Source organism: Tenrec ecaudatus, chromosome 2 (assembly GCF_050624435.1).
Source record: "Tenrec ecaudatus isolate mTenEca1 chromosome 2, mTenEca1.hap1, whole genome shotgun sequence".
NCBI classification, from domain to species: domain Eukaryota; kingdom Metazoa; phylum Chordata; class Mammalia; order Afrosoricida; family Tenrecidae; genus Tenrec; species Tenrec ecaudatus.
Window position 1 is genome coordinate 131,374,760 of NC_134531.1, and position 19,624 is coordinate 131,394,383.

The 19,624-nt window shown below is 45.2% G+C and overlaps 1 protein-coding gene across 7 annotated transcripts in view; it reads right to left on the minus strand.

Moving 5' to 3' along the window:
- MARCHF3 (membrane associated ring-CH-type finger 3) overlaps window positions 1–19,624 on the minus strand; it is a 168,129-nt gene that overhangs the window by 21,508 nt on the left and 126,997 nt on the right. The gene's annotated exons all lie outside the window — the stretch shown is intronic.

Below are 19,624 nucleotides of genomic sequence, written 5' to 3' on the forward strand. Positions count from 1 at the left end.
TTCTTGCAGGGTGTGTTCCTTGTTCAAAGATGCCAAACTGGCCTCTGCCTCAGGGCTTTTGTAGCGGCTTGGCTTCTGCCTTGAACTCCTCTGCCCAAGATGCTTCCTTCTCATTCATGGCATCGTCCCTGAATGCCACCTCTTCAGAGAGGTCTTCAAAAACCACAAGTGGATCCTGGCCTTTGCCATCCTTAACCACAAGTGTTTTCGTGCCCTTTTTGAACGCATCTTTTATGAGTGTTTGTTCACACTCCACATGAAGGCGTGGTTAAAATTTTTTTTAAAAAAAAGATTGGAAGGGAGAAGTTGATCCTTCAAACGGGACAATGGCTGAAGGACCAGTGGGTAGCCTGCGGTAGGGGTAGTGAATTATTTAATGTGGTTCTTGTAGCCAAAGTTTCTAGAGCCCACCAAACAACCTTTCCCTGCATGCGTCTTGAAAGAAGGTGAGGGGAAGATACTGACAGGATTCACCTGTGAGCAACTGTGCCCAGGATTCCTAGGAGCGCCATCTTGGGGAATATCAAACGAGCGCTCCGAGAAGCAGGAGGGGGCTTCGCTATCAACAAGTGCCAGGGGTGGAGGGTGTCCTCTGGTCCCCAAGATCCCTGTGCTGAGTTCGCTGCCCCATGTAGCTCGAGTTGAATGCCTTCCAGTGGTGTGGTGGGAGTTAGTGACTTTGGCTAGAAGAGCCACAGGAACGAATTCACCACCCCTGCAGAGGCTGCTTACAGCTGAGTGGCACACCTTCTGGGCATGTGTTAGCAGCCCCGAAGAAACTCTGTACCATGACCTGATGAAGAACTGTAGCCTGTGATGGCCTCGTTGGCATTATAACCCGTGGGCGCTGTAGTCATGGACATTATCTGTGAGTTCTGTGCAGCCAAACTGGCATCACCCTCGGAAATAGTCTTGTTTAGTGTGTGTCTACCCCCCTGGGCAGATCAGCACTTGTCTGCGGACTGCTGTAAGCAGCGGCTTGGTGTTGCTGCGATGACGAAATCTATGCCACCAGCATCTCACATCCCAGCAGGGTCACCCATGGTGAACAGGTTTGGGCAGAACTTCCACACTAAGACAGAGAAGGACCCGGAAATTTTTTCCTGAAAAACCAACCAACCGACCAACAAACAAAAAGAATACCCTCACGGATAGCAAAAACCTTATTAATTGCAGCAAAACTGGAATTGTTTTAACTGGAAAGAACTGAAGGAGCGATTCAAGGCCCAAGTTCCAATATTGGGAACTGATATAGGGCCAGAAGATGAAAGGTAGCCCAAAGGTGACTGAGAAAGAGCTGCCTTCTCATAACAGAGCTGCACTTAATGACGTGGATGGGGCAGTTTTTTAGGACCTTCATTTGCTGATGTGGCACGACCCAAAATGAGAAGAAACAGCTGCAGGCATACATTAATATTTGTTATCTAGGAAAATCGGAACCTGTCAAAATGAAATGAAGATCAATATCCTAGGCATCAGTGAGCAGACATGGACTGGGACTGACCACTTAAAATGGGGCATCCATATTGTCCACGGTGCTAGGAATGAATGACAAAAAGAACCATTCTCAAATGACGGGATAAATATCTGTACGCTTACAAGAAAGAGCAGTTAAAATGACGTTTATTCAAATATAAGCATCAACTCCTAGTGCTGAAGATTGAGAAAGGGAAGATTCTTCCCAACTTCTGTAGTCTGAAATGGATCATACAAGGAATGCAGATGTATCGGAAATTTCTAGTGACTAGAATGTGAAACCGAGGGACAAACCGGAAAGACTAGTCATCAGAAATTATGGCCTTAATGAGAGAAATAATGGTGATCACATGATAAAAAGTCACCGGTCTTAAAAAATTCTGCTTTATTCATTAAAAATACCCCAAGTGGTGACTTTATGTGTGGACTTCATCAGCTGGAATACACGGGAACCAGACTGCCTACAACTGTGGGAAAGGACAGCGAAGAAGCTTGAGGTCCTCTTTCAAAGCAGGACCAGCAAAGGTTGCATAACAACCCATGCATGCCATTTGCACATAGCTCGCTGCTAGATGCAAATTCAAGTTAAAGCTGAAGAAAAGGGAAACAAGCTCATATACGACTTTGAGTAAATCCTCCCTGAATTTAGAAACCATCTCAAGTGGATCAAGTGCACTGAGTACTCATGAGGGAAGACCAGACTCGAGTGGTGGGTTGAGAAACATGAAGACATCGAAAGATGAGTGAAAAAGAAAGAAAAGGCCAAAACGGATGCCAGGAGATATTCTGAACCTTGTTCTTGGATGCACAAAGCTGCAGTGGATGCAGGAAGCGGTGAAGCAAAACAACAGAAGAGTCTAAAGGGCAGCTGGAGAAGACAAAACATTATAACACAAATGTGCCCAAACCTGGAGTTACAAAGCCAAACGGGAAGTAAGCGATTGACACCTCGTAAGCTGAAAGAAGCAGTGTTTGGAACCAGTTCAAAATAGTTCCGTAACTACTGTACTAAACCGAGTCATGAACGTGTCGCATAGCAACCAGGTCTGGTGCGCCTAGTATTTTGACCCACATAGAAAATGGATGCGCCACTCAGATGGTTACTGACTTTTTACTTTGAATATGTGTTGCTCTCCTGGGTGCTGCCAATACTCCCATTTCCCACGTCAGGCCCTCAAACTTTCAGGAGAAAGGACTGTGGCAAGACTCGTGGGGAGCAACATTATTGCCAGGTCTCTGGAGAGCTGCCATTTTCAAAATAGTAAGGTCTCCCGCCACCTGTGAGCAGAGCATACTTGTTTGTTTCTACCTGGATCAAGATAACACAGGCACCGTCTCTGATGGTTATGCAACACAATTGTACGTGGTCATTGTTTACTGTGGTAATTGCTGAACGGTTTTGAACGGGAAAGGACTGAAGGAAAGATTCAAGGCTAATGTTCCAATATTGAAGGAATGTATAGGCAAAATGTTGACTGCCCCAGCGCATGGTAGTAATACACAGAGTCACCGTTCCAGAGAGAAACAGGTTGCGTTTCAAACATTTCAGGAGGTAGCACATGATCAAGAAACAGGTCCCACAGGCACTAGAGAAAGACTGGTTCCAGGCATAGCCGGGATAGCTACTGAGATGGTTCAACAAGTGAATGCAGCCCTGGAAGCACTCGCTCATCTGTGCCAAGGAATTTGGAAGAGAGTGACTGCCCAGTGACTGGAAGAGGCCCATCTCTGTGCTCATTCTCAAGGAAGGTGATCTAGCAGAATGTGGAAATTATGGAACAGTGTCAATAGCATAAATAAGTAACATTTTGCAGAAGATAATTTTAAATGGTTGAAGCAGTACATCAACAGGAAACTGCCAGAAGTTCAAGCCACATTTAGATGAGACTATGGAATAAGGGATATCATTGTTTATATCACATGGATCTTGGCTGAAAGCAGAGAATACCAGAAAGTGCTCATCTATGTCTTACTGATTATGCAAAAATGCCTTAGGCTGTATGGATCATAACAAATTATAAATAGCATGCTGAAGAATGGGGGCTTTAGAATACTTCACTGGGTTCATATGGAACCTATCCACAGACTAACAGGAAGAACACAGGGGCACTGTGTGGCTTGGGACAGGGAAAGGGGTGTGTCCTTTCACCAAACTTACTCAGTGTATGTTATGGGCTCAACCATAGCAATGATTGTGGCGGGTGCATGGGCTTCTGTGGAGCACGGGTCGCTAGGAGCCCTACCAGAGTAGACTGCACCTCAGAACCACCTCACCCAACTAGAAGCTAAATTCTAATGGTGGAGCCTGTGCACCGTTACAGCCCTCTTTCCTAAAAGACCCAATCTGCTCTTGATGAATAGTAGGGAAATAGTTATATCCTTCCAAACAAGACGCTCTTTTCGAGAAGAAATCAAGTCCATTCAATCAACACACACATACACATACCTACATCATTCACCTGGACTCTTAGCCAAATGCAGTAAACATCATGTTTGCCACAGACACGTGTTTAGCAGTTGCTCTGGCATTCACAGCTGTGATTTGGCTGATGTGTGGCATATTCAAGGGCAGTGTGGAGATTTTTGTGACATTCCCTGGAGGACTTAGGGCGATAAGTCAATTAATGGGCTGTAATGCTCCACAAACATTGTATTTGTGCCAGTGACAAATTTGGCCCGACGGCTGCACACACTCACACCAACGGTCTGAAAGTTCCGAGAGATTCGATTAGCAGCACAGCAGGATTGGATGGCAAAATAATTTTATATATTCACTTGCAATTTTTGATATAAGCAAAGTGGGAATCATTCCCCCCTAATTACTTCGATCATCAGTACAAGCAATTGCAGCCAAATGGAGATTGTTGACCTGAAATAGAAGATAACTGCAGCATTTCGTGGCATATGTGATCAAGGTAAAGCCAAAAACCAAAGATGAGAAAAACAACCAAGAGAGGACAGAGACCCAGAAAAGCAGGATTGCATAGAAAAAATTCACAGCACCAGAAGGAGAAATTATTTACTTTAGGAGACAATGAATCCATGCTGTGTAATCTGTACAAATAGGGCACCAAGCAGCATATCCCTGATCCCTGCTTCCTTTTGGTTCTTACGAGCTTCCTGAGCTTCCTCGGCCTTTCAAACTTCAAGGCTGCAGGCCTCCGACTCCCACTCTGTGCCTGGCTGTGGGAGCCCAGCTCCCAGCATGCTTTAGTAATTCCTTCTGGCGGAAGTACAGGCTCATGGGGATAAAGCTAGTGTACCCAGTAAGAACCCAAGCCCTGAGAACACAGATACCCCTCCCCCCCAAAAAAATGAATGTGTGGTGAATAACACCAATAAGGATAACATTTTAATAATTGGGAGTAGATATTGGAACACGGCAATAAACTTCAAAATCAGGTCCTTGAAAATGGAAATCAATACCTCTCAGGTCCAGTGAGAATATGAGTAAGACAACTATCGAAGCAGATTATGGCAAGGGGTTTCAATGAAATCCCATACACATGAAGCAGAGGACAAAAGAGACGTCTCCTTCTCACCTGGGCTCTACTCTCCCAGAGATGCCGGAATTGGAAATCATCATGAGAACAGAACATCAGTTAGACTCTAAATGTTAGAGTCACAGTCCTATGAGCCAATGCTGATGGCCAAAGGAGCACCCTGTCTTTAGGTGGGCCTGCCTGACCTCCTGACCTTAGACACCGCCTAGTTTGACATCTCTCAGGGCTCCACTTGACTCAATGGCTTAACTGCAGTGTGTAGTTGTACCTCCTTTTGTTCAAAATTCCTACCTTCCAAGTTCACTATGAGAGAAGTAATCTGGCACGAGACACACATACCATGTTTACATTGTCTAAACTGTTTGTGATGTTCAAGACTGTGAACATGCCTCTTACCAGTGTATACACATCTAGATTACAGACTCCTAGACATCAGATTGCACGGGTGTCCTGAACCTTTGGGGTATCCTTTATTAGAAACACCCCAGGTGGTCAGTATACCATGTGAAGGAATGTCACAGAGCTATATGAGGGGAGGGCAACACTCCATGTTGCTGCCAATACTCCATCATGTTCGACATCTATAGGCTGGTTTGCTACAAATGCCACTAAATATTGTCTGGGGCCACATTTAAAAAACAAACCAAACAAACCATATAATTGGGGACTCTTACAGCTCTTACAATAACCCATACATCAATTGTATCAAGCACATTTGTACATATGTTGCCATCATCATTTCCAAAACATTTTCTTTCTACTTGAGCTCTTGATGTAAGCTCTTATTTTTCACCTCCCTCCCCCACCCTCAGGAACCCTGGATAATTTATAAATTATTTTCATATTTTACACCATCCGCTGTCTCCTTTTATCCCTGTTTCTGTTATTCATTCCCCTGGTTGGGTGGTGGGGGTTGTAGGCTGACCATTGCGATTGGTCCTCTTTTCTCCTTCTACCCCAACCTTTCCTCTACCCTCATGGTATCGCTACATTCATTATTGGTCCTGAAGGGTTTATCTGTCCTGGATCCTGTGTGTTGAGCGTGCTTATCTGTACAATGTACATGCTCTGGTTTAGCCAGATATGTAAGATAGAACTGAGCTCATGATAGTAAGGGGGAGGAAGCATTTATGAACTAGAGGAATGTTGTGTATTTCATTGGGGCTACACTGTACCCTGAATGGCTTGTCCCTTCCTTGTGACCCTTCTGTGAAGGGATGTCCAATTGTCTACAGATGGGCTTTGGGTCTCCACTCCCACCCCCCTGGTTTGCATCAAAATGGTTGTGTTTTGAGTCTTCTGATGCCTGATACTTGATCTCGACACCTCGTGATCACACGGGTTGGTGTGCTTCTTCCATGTGGGCTTTGGTGCTTCTCAGCTAGATGGCTACTAGTTTTTTTTTTTTTTGTTCTTTTTAAATAATTTTTTAACATTTTATTAGAGACTCATACAACTCTTATCACAATCCATACATACATCAATTGTATAAAGCACATCTGTACATTCTTTTTTTTTCTTCTTTTACATTTTATTAGGGACTCCAACAACTCTTACCACAATCCATACATATACATACATCAATTGTACAAAGCACACCCATACACTCCCTGTCCCAATCACTCTCAAGGCATTTGCTCTTCACCTAAGCCCCTTGCATCAGGTCCTCCTTTTTTTCCCCCCCTCCCTCCCTTTTCCCCCCTCCCTCATATGCCCTTGGTAATTTATACCTCGTTATTTTGTCATATCTTGCCCTATTCGGGGTCTCCCTTCCCCCCTTCTCTGCTGTCCCTCTCCCAGGGAAGAGGTCACATGTGGCTCCTTGTAATCAGTTCCCCCTTTCCAACCCACTCACCCTCCACTCTCCCAGCATCGTCCCTCACGCCCTTGGTCCTGGAGGTATGATCCACCCTGGATTCCCTGTATCTCCAACCCTCCTATGTACCAGTGTACAGCCTCTGTCCTATCCAGCCCTGCAAGGTAGAATTCGGATCATGGTAGTTGGGGGGAGGAAGCATCCAGGATCTGGGGGAAAGCTGTGTTCTTCATCGATACCACCTCACACCCTAATTAACCCATCTCCTCTCCTAAGCCCCTCTATGAGGGGATCTCCATTGGCTGACACTTGGGCCTTGGGTCTCCACTCTGCACTTCCCCCTTCATTTAATATAATATATATATACACATACATATATACATATACACATAAATACACATACATACACACACTTATAACTTTTTTTTTTTGCATGATGCCTTATATCTGGTCCCTTGGGCACCTCGTGATCGCACTGGCCGGTGTGCTTCTTCCATGTGGGCTTATTTGTTTCTGAGCGAGATGGCCGCTTGTTCACCTTCAAGCCTTTAAGACCCCAGACACTATCTCTTTTGATAGCCGGGCACCATCAGCTTTCTTCACCACATTTGCTTATGCACCCATTTGTCTTCAGCGATCCTATCATGGAGGTGTGCAGTCAATGATATGATTTTTTGTTCTTTGATGCCTGGTAACTGATCCCTTTGGGACCACTCGATCACACAGGCTGGTGTGTTCTTCCATGTGGACTTTGTTGCTTCTGAGCTAGATGGCCGCTTGTTTATCTTCAAGCCTTTAAGACCCCAGTCACTATCTCTTTTGATAGCCGGGCACCATCAGCTTTCTTCACCACATTTACTTGTTCACCCATGTTGGCTCCAGCTGTTGTGTCGGGAGAGTGAGCATCATAGAGTTCCAATTTAATAAAAGAAGGTATTCATGCATTGAGGGAGTGTTTGAGTAGAGGCCCAAGGTCCTTCTGAGATGGCTACTAGTTTAACTTCAAGACTTTAAGACCCCAGACGCTATATCTTTTAATAGCCAGGCAACATCGTTATCTTCACCACATTTGCTTATGCACCCACTTTATCTTCAGTGAGCGTGTCAGGAAGGCCAGGTTATTAAAACAAAGTATTGAGGGAGGACTTGAGTAGAGGTGGGAGGAGGGGAGCAGGTCGAATGATATGGGCCGTGACACCAGAGACTGGCAGTTACAGATGGGGAGGAAGGTGGCCAGCTGTGTGAGCACAGCTGCTGTCTGTGGGAGAGTGCGGCTCCCACTGGGAGACCCGCATGCATTTTTAGCTTGAGTGATTCTGAGATATGTGCCCCCCCCCAGGTGTCCTCAGGGCAGGACCAAGTCAACCTTGGGACTCAAGTTAATAACTTGTCTCGTGTGAGTAAGTGCGGCTAACTGAATCACCTATCTCCGTTAAGAAGATCAAATCAAACCCACTGCCGTGAGGCCCACAGAAACAGCCCCTGCTCCTGGAGAGGAAACATGCTGGTGGGTACTCAGGGCGGTGTAGAGAAGTTGCCCTTACTTTTCATACTTGAAACAATTTGAGTTGTTTGTGGAAAATCAATGTGCTGCCTTGAGGCTTACATCCTTCTCTCTCTAGGGAGGGGTCCTTGATCAGTGCCGAGGGCTCCCGAGAGTCTGCGGCCCTGCAAAGGGCTTTGAACCTGGGTGTCTATATATTTGAGAGAAGAGTTCAAGCTGTATCAGATTCCCCCAAAAGAAAGAAAAAAGTCTGGGACTCAAGAAAGAGTAAGCAGCACTTGTCTGCTCTTTCCCTAAATGGTCTTTTAAAAGATTTTTTTTAAACAAATCATTTTATTGGGGCCTCTTACAGCTCTTATCACAATCCATATATACATCCATTGTGTCAAGTACATTTGTACACAGGTTGCCATCATCATTTTCAAAATATTTTCTTTCTACTTGAGCCCTTGGTATTAGCTAATTTTTCTCCCCCCAACCCCCTAAACTATCTTAAGACCCTCCTTGGTCCAGTCTAATTCTCTGAGGACTGTTAAATCTAGGAATTTGGGCAGTGGGAAACCCCATCATTTCTCCTTAAATTTTGCTTCTGCATACCGCACCCCCAACAGACAAATAAAATAAACCTAGGTTAAAATTGTGTGAGAATAAAAACATTGACTCCTATACATTTAGGTGATCTAGGCCAGCAGAATCAAGCAGATTAATGTATGGAAAGGTAGAAAAGGTTCTTACTCAGCAGAGGAAAAAATTTGATGATATTTATAAAAAGTGAATATGAAATTAAATCCCACCCCAATGGGGAAAGATGAGGGTTTCATCACATAGATGGTGACAGGAGTAGACTAAAAGTTTGAAGCCCATTACGGACTCTGTGTCAGCAGACACACAAACAAACTTTAGAGTACTAAACGGCCTAAAATTGCTCAGGGAAGGCCATTTTATTAGGCAGAATGCCAATGTAGACAGTATGTTGAGGAGGCATCTGAAATAGTAAGCGAAATTTTATCAGGAAAGATAGATAATTTTTCCATATGATCTAAGCCTGAATCTTACAAACACTGAACTAAGTGAAATCAGTCACAAAGGACCAAATGTAGTCTGGCTCCCGCTGTGGTAGGCCATGGGTACAAAGATGGAGCTCTGGATTAAGCAAACACAGAATCCATGCAAGATCTTGGGACTACATTTCCCAGAAACCCTTGCTATCTGCCAGCAGAGTTCTCAACAGTCTCTTCTGCAGGAAAAATTTAAAAGCCTGTTCCACAGTGGGTGGGCAGAAAAGGGCCAGAGACAGTCAATCATGCAGAATGGTGGGATGGCTTTTCTTTCTTTCCTCCTCCTCCTCCTCCTTCTGTCTATCTGTTTGTCTGTCTCTCGCCAATAAAGTTCCCTATTCGAGAAGAACCCATTCTGTACCTCTCAAAGTAAATCTTTATTCTGGGAAGGCAAGAACCTGACGCTCCAGTAACATAAGCAATGTCCGGAACAGGCAAATCCACAGAGAATGAAAACAATTTAGAATTGTCTTGGGCTGGGGAGGTGTAGACCACTGGGACTGCCCTTTTCGAAAGCTAAGGAGTGTGAAGTTTCTTTCTGGGCAATGAAAATACCCTACAATTGAATGTGACGACGGATGTGCACCATTGTGAATCTACTAAAAGCCACTGAATTGCAGATTTGAAGTGGGGAAATTGCATGGCAGATGAATTGCATCTCAGTAAAGCTATTAAACAGGAGCCCTGGTAGCACTTTGGCTAAGCACTCACTCGAAGCCAACGGAACGCCCGGTGGGTCAAACCCATCAGCTACTCCATGGGAGAAAATGTGTGACCATCGGCTCCCATAGACACGACATCCTAGCAAGACTCGGGAAAACCCATTCTGTCCCATAGGGTTGCTATGAGTCAGTATCAGCTTGATGGCACAAGACAAAGCTATTTTTAAAAACCTGAGACAGGAAGGCTCCTTGGTGAATAATACCAAAAGTGTTCTCTAGAATTCCCTATAGAATCTCTCCACCTTGCATGGGTTTTATTTTGTACCTATTTCCTTTGGACTTGTCACATTCTCATCTAATGGGACTGTGTTTCAGGCATACACGTGTCAGGTATGTCTTATAAACGGCTGAAAATGTGTCTATTTTGATGAATGAACGACTTGTGGGTATGGGCAGAGGTTCTGATTCTGTAAGCGTCTGTGTGTATGGAGGGGGGAGCGGAGGCAGGGGTGGGGGTGGGGTGGCTCACAGGCCAATGGAGACCTGAAAGACTTTTGAGCCAGAAAGGACAAGATGTGGATCCTCCTTGCTGGACCAGTGGGCGATAAGTTATTTAAGAACACTGAAAAGTGGTCAGATGTCTCTGAGACTCAGCTTTCTTGTCTAGAAAATGGGGATATTATCTTCGTTATTCTAGAAATACCCGAGACACTGAAGTGAAAGAATCAGGCGCTGTGTATGTAGTAGTGTTTTGTTCTGTTGTACACAGGGTCACTAGAGTTGGAGCCGCATCTAACAACACCATCTAACAACACCAATGGCATATACTACGGATGCCCCCTTTGCCTAGGTAACCGTTGACATATTTAAGAAAAAATTTGGGGCTGTAAACATCTAAGAGACAAAAAGCAAACCAAGCAAACAAACAAACACACAGCCAGATAAATTAATCAAATAAATTAATCAATGCCACTGGATTAGAATGTCCTGCCAAGATCTCTGTCTATGCTGGAGAAATGAAGCCCTGAGCACCAGCGGGCATAGCAGGAGTGCTCATCAGGAACACAGGACCCCCCCCTCACCTGACTGAAGAGACTTCCCCACCTTGCCCATTCGAATACAAGGGACCACGAGGCAGGATTTAACCATAAGCAGCGCTGCCAACAATAGTTCACACCTTTGTTTCAAACATGCGCAGTGTTTCTTAGGAGTTCAAAGATTTTTTTTTTAAAGGAAGAGGCATGGGGAGGGCTGGCAGAAGCCCTCAGCAGGGTGTGTGATGCATCTTCTGTAACTGCGCTTCTGAAATCTGCACCCGGCTTCTGCGATTTCTGTCTACCATCAGTTCAACCAGGCGCCTTGCACTCAGCATAGGGCAGTTCCTGGGTGAGCTAATTGCTCCTTGTCATTTCCAGTGAGACTTTGGAGAAAGATGATTACCGGCTATAGTCTTCTGGGTGACATTTCGAAGCTCTTCCATCAACTCCCTTTAAAAAGCTCTCCTCCCAGCCGCAAGGGGACACTTTCACCCAGACCACCTCCACAGCCACCCCTAATTCCAATATAATGACTTCAAATTGTTGGCCTTTCAAAGCTGTGAACTCCCTTGGCTGCCGGCACTTCCTGGATGATTTGTGCTTGCACTGGAGCTAGTCCAAAGGGATTGAGAATCTCTTTGGATTGTGATCTCATTTTGCTAATTTCTTCTTCTTTGTTCAGATGAGCTTCAAGAAAACTTTGTTCAGATTTTCCCCCCTTAAGTTTGAAACTGAAGGTGGGTGAGTGATGTCCACAGATGGTTTCTGTCTTGAAGAGGCTCGAGCCTGTGAAAGGCAATGCCTCTATCCAAACGCTCCTTTGTTCGTTCTGGGTGGTGGAGACAGATGTGCTTGTTAGATTAGTCTTTGTCCTTTCCTATTCTTTTTATGTGGAAAAAGAAATAAGGCAGAAAAAGCCATGTGAAGCAATTGTGCTTTGTGTCTCTGTTCATAGAGGGTCTCAGATGGAGAGAGCTACCAGGTTCTCTGGAGAACACGGGTCCTCATTTGTATTTCAACCCTAGTTCACTGCAAGCAGGCGTGCAATTAAAAAGAACAGAGCCTGGTCATACAATTCTCTTTATGCACGGAGCTAGGTTTTTCCCTTCAAACGAGTCCCGCACCAGTAGTGGATGAACCGAAAACGCAGGCACCAAGCAGTTAATTCACTTCCATCTGGTACAGCCATGCGAACACTTCGGTTGGCTTGCTTTTTTAATGAAGTGATTTTTAATGAAGCAAGCTGTGAATTTAATAGATACCTTAAAACAGAATCTTTGTAACTAAGCTTTAAATAACAAAGCAACCGCCAAATTAGCCACCCAAACCAAGAGAAAAATCCGAGACGGAACAACTGGAGCATCGAGGATTGCTGGGGTGTGGGCATGAGAACTTCCCAACTTCTGGTCCCCTAACTTGTCAAACGACACAAAGGATGGTGCCACAAACCCATGTGGGGACAGGCTGGTGACCTTATCCAAGATCAAGGAAGTGCTTGGTCCACCTGAAGGCATATGACAAACAGCACAAGGTATTCTAACTGCTGTTCTTATTAAGATTGCCCGTGCTGCTGGCGATCTACAGTTTCTTAAAGGTTTATTTATCTTGTGATTTTGCATCAGCCATTTCAGCTCCCTTTCTAAGGTGGGATCCGTAGGTTCCGTCTAGAATTCTCAGAAAGAAATATGTTGGTCCTAAGTCACAATGTCCTACCTATAACCCTTATCAGGGGGATGGATAACAGACAAGGGGGTAATGGGAGACATTAGGCAGTTCAAGACATGAAAAATAATAATAATTTATAAATTATCAAGAGTTCATGATGGAGGGAGAGGAAGGGAGGGGAAAATTGAGGAGCTCAAGTACCCAAGGGCTCAAGTAGAAAGAAAATGCTTTGAAACCGATGATGGTAACATATGCACAAATGTGCTTGATACAATGGATGTATGTATGGATTGTGACAAGAGTTGTACGAGCCCCCAATAAAATGATTTAAAAAAAAGATGTTGGTATAGAGAAAACACTGAAAGGTAGAAGAAGTTACCCAGTCCTAGAATCGCAAATGCAAATGCTAGGTGTGAAGAGGGCTGGGTGGGTAGGTGGAAGCAAAAGGGCAGGGCCTAGGGGACTTACAGGCATTCCACTGCCTTTAAAACGAAAGACAAAAGCCATAAAGCATCCATCCCATAAAAGGCAGGGTGTGAACCCTATTTAATTCCAATGGTGAGAAAATGGAAGCACTGCTGGCTGTGGCCAGGAGGAGGCCAATGCTCCTGGTCCAGTGTAGGCTGCTCTACGGTCACAGAACCAGCAGCTAAGGTCAGTCAAGGTGTTAGACCTTGTTTGGAAAAGTTGCCAGCATAGATTTCTCTCTGTGGGTGGGACTTCATCCTGTTATCTACAAGGCCCCTCGTCTTCGCTCTTCGGCTCACTTAGAGGACAAGGCAGGCTGCCTTAGGTAGATGAAGCCTCAACGTAAAGTCCTCAACCTGGGTGGAAGGCACAAAGGAAGAGCCTGGATGCTTTCTTCCCTGAGCTCAAGCAACAGCCAACTGCACTGGGTGTGACAGTAGGAAGTGGGACGGACCTTCCAATGTGCTCAACATTCCATCTCACAGACTCTGGGGGTCTCCGTCTCTAGCCTTTTGGCCCTCCAGAGCACATGAAGCAGGAGGGAGATGCCAGGGTTCTGAGCCAGGAGACCTTACTTCTTACTCATTAAGGGATATGGACCGTCTAACACAATCATTGCCAATCTATTACCTCATTTTCAAAACACATGATATGCTCTGTATCCTCAAAGAGTGTGGTGGAGTCTTTTAGGTACAGCGTTTGGCTTCCTGAAAGTTCGACGACTGTTACCTGAGCCTGGGCTTTTCTGATTGGGCCCTAAGTGCTTCACCCACGGCCCTTTCTCTAACCCAGGTCAACATCTCCCCACTGTGAGCTCCTTGCTGGTTCCTGTCCTTATGATGACTCAATGCAAAACCGGGATGAGGACGGATGTTGTTGTCAAGTGCCTGGTTGTATTTGTTGCATGAATTAAACAAGGGTCACTAGTTTGTATTATGTCTGTGATGCTGTATAATTACAGTCTTGCCTTACAATAAAGAAAGGTGATCTTTTTTTTTTTCTTTCTGGCTTTCACCCATACTCTGAGAATGCAATATATGACTGGCAATTGGGGAAGGAGTTCTCCATTTATTCATTTAGCTAAGCAATAGTTTTTTTATTTTTATTTTTTAATGATTGCCTTATTCATCAGACTGCCTTCCTAGGTAAAGTGCCCAGCAGAGCTTTCCTGCCTTTGGACAATGAATGGAATGGGGTCCTCACATCTGTACCCTTCCTCTAATCAGGCTGTACCCCAATGGCAAAAACAAGCCCCTAGTTACTCAAATGCTGATGATGGTCTGCTGAGGACCAAGAGATCCTGAAACACAAGTCTCCCGTTTTTACTTACACGCATGTAGCTACAAACAAAACCAAATGCACAGTAAGAAAAGTCTAGCAATCTCCCCACCTAATTCTTATATACGTGTGAGGAGGGGGTTTATGGATCTATTAGAGAGCAAGTATAAAGGTACACAGTGGACACACCCCATGCAGTTCAACCCTGCTCCCCTCGGTGTGGCGGGAGATTACACAGGGGATTCTGGGGCACGCTTCAAATGCATTTTCCTCCACTGATGCTTGAGGGGGAAAAAAAGATTTGTAAATAAAACCATTTGAAAAAAATCTTGAAAACTCATCTCTTTGCTTTACATTCCATTTTTCTGAGTAACTGATATGTCTGAAAACACTGCTTCAATTTAGCTAAACCTCTGACTCATAGGGAACTGCTTTTAAATTGCTCAGGCAATTCTTATCCATCAGCTGGGTCTGCGTAAAGCAAAGAGAAACACGGACACCTAATCGTTCCCTCTGTGCAAAGCTCCATGCTTCCCTGCTCCGAGGAGGATCCGTACCTGTGACACCTTCCCCCCAGTTTGCTGTTTCATTTGCACCACATCACTGTTGAGTGGGGGGCCTACCACTCCCCAGTTTCCCCGGCTCCCCTGTTACACGCACGCACGCACGCACGCATGCAGAAGCCCGCGGGGCAGATGTTCCCCACCATTAGGAAGGGATGTGGCCGATAGGTAGCTGGATGCAGAGAAGCGATGGCCTTCCTTGGCACGATGGATACTCAGAGAGGCAATGACAGCACGAGGTTGGAGCTAAGGCACACGTGAGGGGGAACCGTTCCGTGTTTTTATTGATACGTTGTATTTGGCCCGGAGTTTAAAAAGAATGGTAGCAGAGCACAACTTACAAAGAGAAACGAGGAACACTGAACCACGAGCCGGAAGGACTCACCAATCTCCAAGGCTAATCACTCCGTGGACCCCTTCATGGTTCCCAACCCAACCCAGAGCCGCTGGGCAACCCAGCAGGGCAGAGTGGAACTGCTTCACAGCGTCTCCAAGGCTAAAGGTCTTTCAGGAAGCACGCTGCCACATTTTTCTCCACTGAAGTGGCTGGGGGTTGGAACCGCCGACCTTGTGGTTCAAAGTTAAGAACTTTAGCCGCCTCTCCACCAGGGTTCTCTTCTTTTATGGTGAGTGGACAGCTACTTCCTATGTTTCACTGAGTCGTTATTTTTGGAGACAATTCATCTTAGCAATAATCATAGAGTCTACACCCCCATCATCAACCAGAAGTCTGTAGCCTCTATGTGAGAAGGGGGGTGTATGAATGCATCTGTGTTATTTCTTCTCTGGTCTTCCACATACACAGTTACAAGGCTTCCCCCTAAAGCTCTGTCTGATTGAATACAGACCATAAGCAGTCATTGGACGACAGAGGAAATTCACCCACATCTGAATAAGCCAGGTGATTCCAATGTGATGCCTTTCGGTTGAAAGTAGCTGGGTTAGCTACTTAGCACCAAGAGAGTAGTTAGGATATAATTATAAAGCCCATAACGAACTCAGCTAACAAGACTACGGGCCAGTCTGCCCGTGAACGCAGGTAGGTTTCACTCACTGCCACTGAGTCGATTTCAACTCACAGTGACCCTATAGACCAGGGCACAACTGCCCCTGTGGGTTTCTGAGACTGTAACTCTTTATGGGAGTAGAAAGCCTCTTCTTTCTCCCATAGAGCGACTGGAGGTTTTGTGCCTCTGACCTTGTGCCTCACCATTAAGATCAGTAGATGCAGGCAAATAGGCCGGTGGCTACATAGAAAAGTATAAGTCTACACACAACAACTTATCAACATCTGAATGACACAGCATAGCCTGTACTTATTTTAAGTATATAATGCATTACGATTAGTTTTGGATAAGAACTTTGACCTGATGGAGATTCAGCGCTATCCCAGAGCGCTTCTAGCTCCCCCTCTTTCCATATTGCCATTCAGAGAAACTGAGCCGAGCCACACACGTGATTAGTGGCCATGTGGGGGGCTGAAGTCTCCTTTGGCGGCGCTAACAACCATCCCAGCGATTGAACATTTACAAGGAGGAAGTCACCCTTGTGGGGCAAAGAAATGATTATGAGCAGCCTTTGTATGAGGGAGCTTCAAAAAGTTCGTGGAAAAAGTCCATTATCTTCCAACTTCATTTTTTCCATGAACTTTTGGAAACCCCCTTCAATCAGACCCACTGCTGTCTCAGAGGCTGGCAAGGGGAGTGAAGGGCCAGACTGTTGGGGCCAGCGGTCTACAGGAGACGGCCGGGTGCAATGGATGAAGGGATGAAGTGTGAGCACGAGAGGCGTCCAATGCTACTGCCTGGATGCTAACAAGTGAAAATTACACGTGGCTTCAGCGGCTTCCTCTAGCAACAGTTGTTATTAAGGCCACATCGATCTTGACATTAAATGGTAGGGAATTTTCTAGCTTTAATGAGAAGGCAGATACACATGGTAAATAAGGGAATGACTCAAGCAATTAAAAGAGGAAAAACGGGCCATAAAGTAACAGTGCTCCCAAGCTTACATGAAACATGATGAGTTATTAGGGAAAAGACCCACGATTATCTTGAGCTAAACTAACGAGAAACAATGCTCACTATGAGGTTCCCTTTTGGTAAGGGGGAGGGGGCTTCAATTAGTAAGCTGTCATGTGTTTTAAAACCCGCCTGCACCTGGTTCTCATTTGTCCTCCAGCTGAGAAACCAGAGAGCTTCTTTTTATGGCTTGTGGTCAAGCTGCAAGTTCATTCCACCGTGGGATGATCAAACGGCCCGCCCCCCCCCGCCCCCCAGCTTGAGAAGGCCTGCCTTTCACTTTCAACTTGTTCAATCATCATTAACTCAGAAAAACGTCACATTCCATTTGTGCAACGAACACTTCACCACCAGTGGCTGTTTGGGTGAAGTTTTTGTAAGCGAGGCCCTAAATCTTGTGGAGCACCTCACACCTTCTCAAGGTCATTTGCCGTGTTCCCTCATTAATGACCGCTGCGTAGGATTCCAGAGTCTGTTTGTGGCCTGGCGCAGGCTCATTGAAGGAACAGGTCTCGCTCTCGGTGGATGGGAAGGGCTTAACTGGCTGATCAACACATGTGTATTCCTTGAGGAAAACGAAGATTACCCCCCCCACACACACACACACATACACACAGACACTGGGCTCGTGACTAAGCAGAAGTGTAAGTCTTTCGTTCCTGGGGAGAGGCTGTCAACGAAGGCTGCGGGGTGGAGGCCATTGCAATCTGCGTTTCCTTACCCTGGGACACAGCCCCTGGGGATGGAGGAGCTGCACTATCAACTCTGGGAGGCTCTGCCAGCTTCTGGAACGGAGACACTGGCTTCTGTTCCCTTCTGCCTCTGGGTGTGAGAAATCTTCATCTTCTTTGTTTATGATTTCATCTTAATCATTAGATGTCCCCTTCTGCAGAGAAGGTCTGAAATGTAAAATCCCAAAGAGTCTGGCAGAGGGCCAGATCCCCGAGGGGCACTCTACAAATATGAATTTCCGGAAGCGGATGTCAAGCGGCAAGAAGGCTGAATTAGGAGATCACTTGATCCACAGCCTTAAGAAAAGCTCAGCCTGTGGGGCCAAGACAAATAAATTGGGGGCCTTTTGGCAAGTCGGTCAGTAGCTAATACAGGTCCCTGCTGTAGGTCCTGAGTACGTTTTCAAGGTCAAAACCAAGAGACTGTACACCCAGGGCTCTGATGAGTTATAACAAGTGTTTAGGTGCGAACACACTGCTTAAATGGAAAGTCTCCAAAAAGGTTCCCAGCTTCAAGTTCAGAGTTCCACACAGGTGAGCTGTTCACTCAGGGGACAGGTGTGAGCAGGCCTGGTGAGTAAGTCAAATGTCTTCATCCCTTTGAGGCAACTCTACCTATATTACATTAGAATATTTATTGGTTGCCAGTATTCAGTTTTCAACTGACTACAGGGAGGGCAGAAATACTGTAACGACATTTTCCAATTCCTCTGGCTGATATGAGGGGGCTTCAAAATGTTGGTGGATCCAGTGAATGCCCGCTGGCCACTGGAAGGGTGCAATTAGCCTCGTTATCAGGCGGAAAGCGTGGTGGAGACGACTGTGCTAGATGGAGTTAAGATGTCATGCCTTGTTCGAGCTCCCTTGTGAGCACTGACAAGTTGTTTCAGTTTATATATATATATATATATATATATATATATATATATATATATATATGAAACGTACGTGGACTAAACCTCCAGTGTGCCTCCTCTGACCATGGACCGGGGATTGGAACAGCTGTGCTACCATGTAGGATGCATTGGAAAGTGGTCTATGACAGATAGAGTTTAGTTAAAATTTAACATCTTATCGCCTGACCTCCCTTTTGACCTATCTTAAAGTTGGTCTAGTTTTTAATATTTTCCATTTGATGTTTTTCTCTATTTTATTTTGTTTTTGTTAGTTTTTTGTGGGGTATGTTTTTCTGAATAAGCCATTTGTAGGCAACTCTATGGAAACAGTAAATGGACTAATGGTTTCTTGGGGATATGGCAGGGGAGGTTGGGCGGGATGGGGAGTTAATAACAATGAGTACGTGAAAAAAGAAAGTGTTATAAAATTGATCGCAGTAATGATTGTACAACTTGATCTGATCAAACTATTGGGCCGTACAGTATGTGCAGTATGTGCCAATAAAACTGTTTCTTAAAAAGGTGGTGGAAAAGTTGCTCTATCTTTTCATTCAATTTCCCCATGAACTTTCTGAAGCTCCACTGACTAAGGATCGGACTCGGGCTTCACAATTCACATGTCTTCTAACACACAGGAGGAGAATGTTCTGTGATTTTAAAGGCTGGTTTGACAGCACTACCTTTTAAGAAATGCAATTCCAACAGAAGGCTGTTAGTTTTAAATAAAATTTCTCAGAAGAGTTTTGTTTTTAAACTGAACACTTGTGCCTGATACTCTCCGAAACCGAAAACCACCACTACCAAACTCACTGCCATCGAGTCGATTTGCATTCACCCTGATCCTGCAGGGCACCTATAGGACAGAGGAGACTGCCTTTGGGAGCTCCTGAGCATGTAACTGTTTGTAGAAGCAGAGAGCCTCATCTTTCTCATAAGGAGCGTCTGG